Genomic DNA, 7233 nt, shown 5'->3' on the forward strand with positions numbered 1-7233 from the left:
CCCTCCTTCCCTCTCTTTCTTTTTCCTTCTTCCCCCTCCTTCCCTCTCTTTCTTTTTCCTTCCCCTATTTTATTTTTTCCCCTCTTTTTCATCCTAACACAGCCTCAGAGAAGCACTTCTTGCAACATGCCCTGAGATGCTGGAGGAGGATGCTCCCCTTCACTTCAGTCTGGGAGTCAGGAGCAGGCTGGATGCTCAGGTCCTTGCAAGGGGATGGTGAGTCAGAAATGGCAGTATAAAGCCTTGGAGTGTAACTAGAGTAAGTCTTGAGGAATTATCACAAGTGGGAGAGACGTGAGGAAGCAATGGGTGTCCAGGTGGCGTGGGTGGCTTCTTGGCATCTCTTTATCACGGGTAATCGTAGAATCCCACAGTTCTGGTCTCTGCTGATGCCTTAAACTTCTTAAGGCAATGTCTTGGGGTTTGTTTGGCTTCTTTCCATGTGTTGGAGGCTTCAGACGCCAGCTTGAGGCACTGCAGGTGAAATAGAGAGGTCAGCATGCTGTGTGCATCACCCCCCCTGCCAGCATCCCAACAGAAACGGGCTGAGAACCCCAACCGTAAATTCTGCTACCTCCTCCCAAATGTTGCAGTTGGAAATTATAGTGCCTGGATAGCCTTGCTGTCTTATAAATGCCCAATCTTCACATTTTAAAATGATTGACTGTGACAGCAAAGAGGGTGTAAAGTGAATGAACAGCAAACGGCTTTCTGGCGAGTATTTCTCTCTGAAGGTCTCCCTCCTCGCTTGCACGGGAGAGATTTCCAATTTATCCCTGCTGGAAATGAAAGCTTGGCTCTACAACAGGTGACCGTGCTCAAATTCTGATTTATAGCAGCTTCCTGACTGTTGATTAAACTGCTGATGTGCAATTCTGATGTGATAAAATACAAACGATAAAAGTTTGTGTGTGGGAGGGAAAAAAAAAAATGTGAGAAAGGGCAGGGAAGATGTGAGGTTGCCTCAGATCTCCAGTGTCCCATGAGTGTCTTTTCCTGTAGGCTACCTACAGGTCAGAGATGCAAAACTGACCAATGGGTTTAGGTAGCATGAACTTAAGAGGCCTCTTGGTGGTTCCCCCTGGGTGGTTTGAGGGGGTTGCTGAGATCCACAGTTAAGATGTGGCCCTTCCATTGTGGCCTGAGCTTCCCAGAGACAAGGGAGATTGGAAGGGATGAGCGGCAGCACGCTTGGGAACATGTATTTTATTCGCTTCAATCTCATTTTCCCTGGTGGAAATCAGCCCGGATTGCACAGTTTTGTCTCAAGAGCACAACTTTCAGTGTTCCCCTCATTAATGAGGTTCTCATTTGTGACTTCAGTACAAGGAATGTGGTTCAGTGGGCATGGTGGGGATGAGCTGATGGCTGGACTAGATTATCTTCATGGTCCTTTTCCAACCTTAACGATTCTATGAAATTAAATTAAGGTTGAATGTGCCCCTGAATATCTCACTAATGCTGGGGAGCATGGACTGCAAAAAACCAAATGTTTCCTAAGTGTTTCAGGAAACAGCTTGAACAGTCAGTTCACTCACACTAAGACTATTTCTCTTTAATGGTTTAAGACCAGCATTCAGCTGACCTTACCTGCATCCTCCAGGTCATGTTAGTATTTCACGTCCTCCTCCAACACTCAGTGAAGTCAATGCTTGTCTTTCTTGTGACCGTGTTGGAAGCTGGATCAGGCTTTTATATGCTTTTTCAGCATTATAAATATAGATGGCGTACATATGTATATTTGTTCTGAAGTATCATGTTTGACCATTTGTTATGGCATGAACAGTTCCTCTTTCAGTGTAATGAACACAGTTTTATCTGGCATAGGGGCTATGTTTAGTCTACATTCACGTATAGCTTTTCCTTTAACAATATTTGTCTAATTATGACTACACGGATTCATTTTGCTCAGGAGGGAAACCTTGTTTTTTGGATGTGCTTTTGTGTGATGGTGGTGGTCGGTTGCATTGAGCAAACCCAAACAGCCCCAGATGTTCTTTTTGGGTGCTCATGAAATGTAAGAGCAAATATAGCACTTCACCTTGCCATATACCCAACTCTGTGCATGGCCGTATGTCAAGGGAAAGGTTGAAAGAAACAGATCGGGGGTAGACTGGTGATGGGTTGACGGTTGGACTAGATGATTTTAGATGTCTTTTCCAACCTTTACGATTCTATGACAGAACATTTTCTTTCTGGCTAACCCTCTGGTTGAAGCTGTGTGTTGGTTAGGGAGGTCCTAGCCTGCTGGAGCGCCAGAGTTACTTTGTGGTCTCCAGTGAAGATCTGTTGGCTCCTTCAGTTGGATTTGTCCTTTACTGGAGCCCTTTCAAAGCTCTCTTGGTACTGTGGCCTGTAAAGCGTTTTAGGGAAGGATAAATATAGAATAGGAAGGTGAGGGAGTGGTGATGTCCAACAAGGTTTAGTGGGCATGGTGGTGATGGGTGGAAAAGAACTTAGTAGTCTTTTCCCACCTCAGTGGTTCTATGATTCTGAGGGGATGACCAGCAGTGCTGCTGGTTGAGCCTGCCAACCAAATTGCAGAGCCTGGTCCCATGCTCAGAGGTGGGTGTTGTGGCATCCTGGGCTCCCATCACGTTTTGGGGCTGGGTATGGAGGTGTGTAAAGCCAAGAAAACTCAACTGCAGGATGTGGTCGTTGTCATCATCTTCTTCTTCAAAAAAAAGCTGAAATGCTGAGAAGAAGAGTCTGGCACATCTCTCACAGATTGTGTACACCTGAAATTCAACTAAAATAGAGGAAAAATGGGACAGTATGGCAGCAACAACTCTGTCCCTGGCTGGTCTGAGTCCACCGGCTTCTTCTACAGAAGTTTATTTAAAAACAGAATCCCTTGAGTATTAGAATTGCTTTTACAGGAGTCTCATTAAGACAGCCATTATTGCATCTATTAATAAAGCAGAACATTTCCTCTGCTGGATGCTAATCACTGGGTGGATACGCTCAATGGAGCAGCAGAGGGGCCTGGTGGGCAAATCTGAACCAAGTACATTAACGCATCAGCTTGCTCAGAAAATGAATCCTCTGTCCCATGGAATGTTCCAGCCGTTCCCTGCTCTTGCATGTACTCAATCTACAGGGGATGGAGCATGTCCTAGAAGAGGCAAAGCCACCATAACTGGTGACATCCTGGCAGCAGTTTGGATCGAGCCTTCTCCTGCCTTGAGTTGAATGTGTTAACATCCCTCTCTAGTGACAACTGACTCTCCAAGTCTTTGGGATGAGATTCAGATGCTGTGATCCTGAAGCCATGAGTGAAACAGAAAATGGGCATCTTTTCTACTTTCAAGCTAAGAAAATTTGGGAGGGATGGGAAAGTATTTTTAAGCCTCTTCTAAGGCTGTTCCATGAGCTTTTTATTTATATTACTCCATTGACAATTTGTGCGTTTGCTTTCATCACATAATTTCTATTTAAAACGTGCAAAATAGCAGAGCAGTATGTTTCAAGCTGATGCAGAAGAACTTGCAGTTAGTTTTCCTCAGCACTTCTGAAGGCAGGCAGCACAGCAGAAAGAAAGGCAACCTGCTCACAAGGAACTATTCCAGAGTTACTGGGAGCTGATATTAATTTCCTTTCATTAAGGAGTACCATAAATTCATCTTAAAGACTTGTTCATCTGGTCTTGTTGCTTGAAGGGAATCATCCCTGTGCTATAGGCAAGCAAGAAGTCATGTCTTGTTAAGGGCTGACTGTTGGACTGGATGATCTTAGAGGTCTTTTCTAACCTTTATGATTCTATGATGAGGATTTCAGAGCATTTTATATAAGATACAAATTACGGGAACTTCAACCCAAGTGAAGTAAGTCCCTAAAAACATTTTTTTTTTTTTTAATAGAGTAGCATGGAGGTAAGAGAAAATAATCTAGCTGTCTGATGAGTGGAGAAGGTAGAAAGTTGTGTTGTAGTTGGTTCCTGGGTCCAGCAGTGATGATTCATTGGCCCTGTTTTATGGATGACGCATCTCCATGGTGGTGTTGCACTCATTTAAATCTCAGTTGCAGTCAGCAAATGTGACTTATTCTTGCCCAGTTTGGGTCTGAAAGTTGCAAGCAACTGCCACCTCTTGGCTTTGTATCCTCCCCCCACCAAAAGCCCCCTTAGTCTTCAATGGCTCTCACAGCAGTGCAAATCCTCTGATGTTCATGATGCCAAACCAGCCAGAGATAAGACCCAAATTAATTTACGTATACATTTAAAAGCTATTTTCATGAATTTCTTTTTGCTATCTGGACAAGTGGCATTGTTCACTTCTGTGGTGTAGCTGTTCCCTCCCAGTGTTCATTGGCTCCATGGGATTGAGAAGCCCGTCTTGCAAGCTTCTGAAACAACCACTGTTTTACCCGAAATAGTAGAAATCTTTGTTTTCGATGCATTGGCCAAGATGATGCTGAGGTGTCACCCCTTTTAATTTGCTTTGCTCTGATTTCTGTTCTGTTTTCTTTGCAGAAAGAGGAATAATTTTGAATCTCAGTTGGGTTCCTTGGGTCTCACTTGAGGCGTCACACTGATTTTTTTTTTTTTTGGGTGACTGTGATATGTTAGAGGGTTTTCTTTATCATTTGGGCGATGTCTGCCCCTGAAGGAACTTCTGTCACAGAAAATTAGTGAGATTGCTTTATTAAACCAAGCCTGTGTGGGAGCAGACGGGGGGAATGTGTGTCTGCCAACTTCCACAGATTTCTCAATTCATCAAGTTTATGACCAAGGAAGTACATTACATCATTCCCATCTCATCTGCTCAGTACAGTCCTTACATATCTTTCTTCTACCTGTGTCCTGCCATGTGAATTCAGAATGCCTTCCAGGAAAGGATCCCATCTTGAAGAAGTTAGGCACAAAAAAAATGCCCGGGTTTTCCTTACCTGCCTCATTAGTGGAGAAATCACCCAGGAGAACTCATTCCCTTTAGAAATGTCTTCATTCATAGGTCACTATGGACTTTGTTCCCCTCTTTCTTTCACAGTCTTATGGCAGGACTTGTCATTGGGTGACTATGCCCCTTTGGCCCTCAGGTCTGTGCTGGGAGACATGTACAGCAAGCTGGCTTTGGGGAGGCAGATGGGGGGGGAAAAGCCCCATTGCTTGGATGAGTTCAGGCTGCCAAGAGCTCCTTGTACTGCCTTGTTCTCATTGCAATTTATATTGCTTCAAGGCTTTTTGAGGTATCTGAATATTCCCTGGAGAGTGTCCAGAGAAGGATGACAATGCCATGAAGGGTCTGGAACGCAAGTTTTATGGGGTGCAGCTGAGGGAACTGAGGGATTGTTTGGTTTGGAGGAAGGGAGGATCGGGGGAGACCTTATGACTCTGTACAACTCCCTTATTGGAGTGAAGTGGGGTCGGCCTCTTCTCCCAGCTAACAGCAATGGGATGAGAGGTGATGGCTCTACTTGCACCGGGGGAGGTTCAGGTTGGATATTAGGAAAAATTTCTTCTCAAAAAGAGTGATCAGGCATTGACACAGGCTGCCCGGGGAGGTGGTAGAGTCACCGTCCCTGGGGGTGTTCAAGAACCATGGAGATGTGGCACTGAGGGACATGGTCAGTGGGCATGGTGGGATGGGTTGGGGTTGGACTTGGTGATCTTAGACGTCTTTCCCAACCCTAATGATTCTGTGTCTCTATTTTTTTGGTATACTCTGGGAAAAAGATGGATTTGCCAAACCTGGCTTGTTTCTCAGAGTTATAGGAGAAGCAGAAAATTGGATAGAGACTGGGCTAGATTCACCTGGGCTGCTGGAAATCCAAGAGAGAATGGGCGAGAAGATGCTGCTGCACCAAACTTTCAGGCACATGTCAGAAATGGCTTTCCAGCATGTTATGAACTCCTATATTTTTTTTTTTTCCAGTTAAGAAAGCTTTGCTGACTTCCCCTATGCTGAGACCTTGCTCCTATGGTTGGAAAGGATTACAATATCATGGAATGGCTTGCGTTGGATGGGACCTTAAAGCCCATTCAGCCCCTGCCATGGGCTGCTTGCCCCCCTGGAGATCAGGCTGCCCAGGACCCCATCCATGGCCATGGACACCTCCAGGAATGGGGCACGCACTCTTCTCTGGGCAACACAGATTAAACTTGGAGTGGCTGAACCAATGATAGAACGGCTGGACACTTATCTCATTCTTGGATCTGGAGATGGCTGGGTCACCACATCCAGTTGGGTTGAGAGGGAAAGGAGCAGGCAATTGGGGACAGCCATGGTGTACGGAAGAGCTCTTGTGGTGAGGCTGGTGGACAGTTTCATGGGCTCAGGTAGCTGCTCTATTAAAAGAGGGGAAACCAGACATCAGACGTGGTCAGCCTTCGAGGCAGACACCCAAACAAACCAGCGTGCTGCCGTGTTTCCATGGCCCCAAAATATCAGCTGGGCTCTCCAGGCTGCCCAGTTCGGAAGTGCTGTCCGTCCCTGCAGCGTGGCTTTGAGGAGTGCTCTCAGTCTGCAGTTTGTGGTTTATTTACTCTCTGGGTGCTACCGGTGAGCTGGGAAAATATCCCAGGGCTGGCTGAGCAGCGTAGTAGGAAAGAGAAGGATGTGTGGGCTCTGTATGTTTTTATGGATCCCTGGTTATGGGAATGGCTCAGCCTCAGGAGTTAATGCAAGTGGTGAAGCCGAAGATTTGCATTAGTGAAGGGCATCTATCAATCACTAATTTCTATCAGGACAGTGAAAACAGAAGGGAAGAATCTGAACACAGCCTCTTTCTGTGCATGTCAGAGAGGTGGTGATGCATTGGAGACTTGTCCTGTGCCTTCCATGGACATCATAGAATGGTTTGAGTTGGAAGGGACCTTCAAAGGCCATCTAGTGCAACTCTCCTGCAGTGAAGATGGACACTCACAGCTTGGTCAGGTGTCCATACATCCTCCCTTGTGGATCCCAAAGCATATGATGACCATGAACTCATCTAGCGATACGCACTGGTCCCATTTTCTGTGCCCCAGTATTCTCAGAGTTATGTCTCTTTTTCCTTCTGTCCATCCTTCCCCTCAAAGGCGTGTTAAAATGGGGCATTAGTGTCGCTGCAGAAGATGGGAAACCCCAAGCAGCACTGTGGTTGTGTGGCTTTCATTTTGCTCCTTTCAGTGCATAAATGATGCTTCTGTCTTAAATGACACAGTCACAGGCCCAGTAGCTTTGCTACACGTTGTGGTTCAAAGGGGGAGGTGTTTGCTTAAGGGCCTGATCCAGCCTTGAAAGTCTCCAGGGA

The 7233-nt window shown here is 45.8% G+C and overlaps 1 long non-coding RNA gene across 1 annotated transcript in view; it reads left to right on the forward strand.

Annotated features, from left to right (window-relative positions):
- Nucleotides 1-6997, forward strand: part of LOC110398763 — a 7648-nt gene extending 651 nt beyond the window's left edge. The window contains exons 2-3 of the long non-coding RNA XR_002438604.1: nt 103-216; nt 5874-6997. This is a non-coding gene — a long non-coding RNA (uncharacterized LOC110398763). The remainder of the gene's footprint in view (nt 1-102; nt 217-5873) is intronic.

The sequence above is a fragment of the Numida meleagris genome, chromosome 4 (assembly GCF_002078875.1).
Source record: "Numida meleagris isolate 19003 breed g44 Domestic line chromosome 4, NumMel1.0, whole genome shotgun sequence".
Taxonomy (NCBI): domain Eukaryota; kingdom Metazoa; phylum Chordata; class Aves; order Galliformes; family Numididae; genus Numida; species Numida meleagris.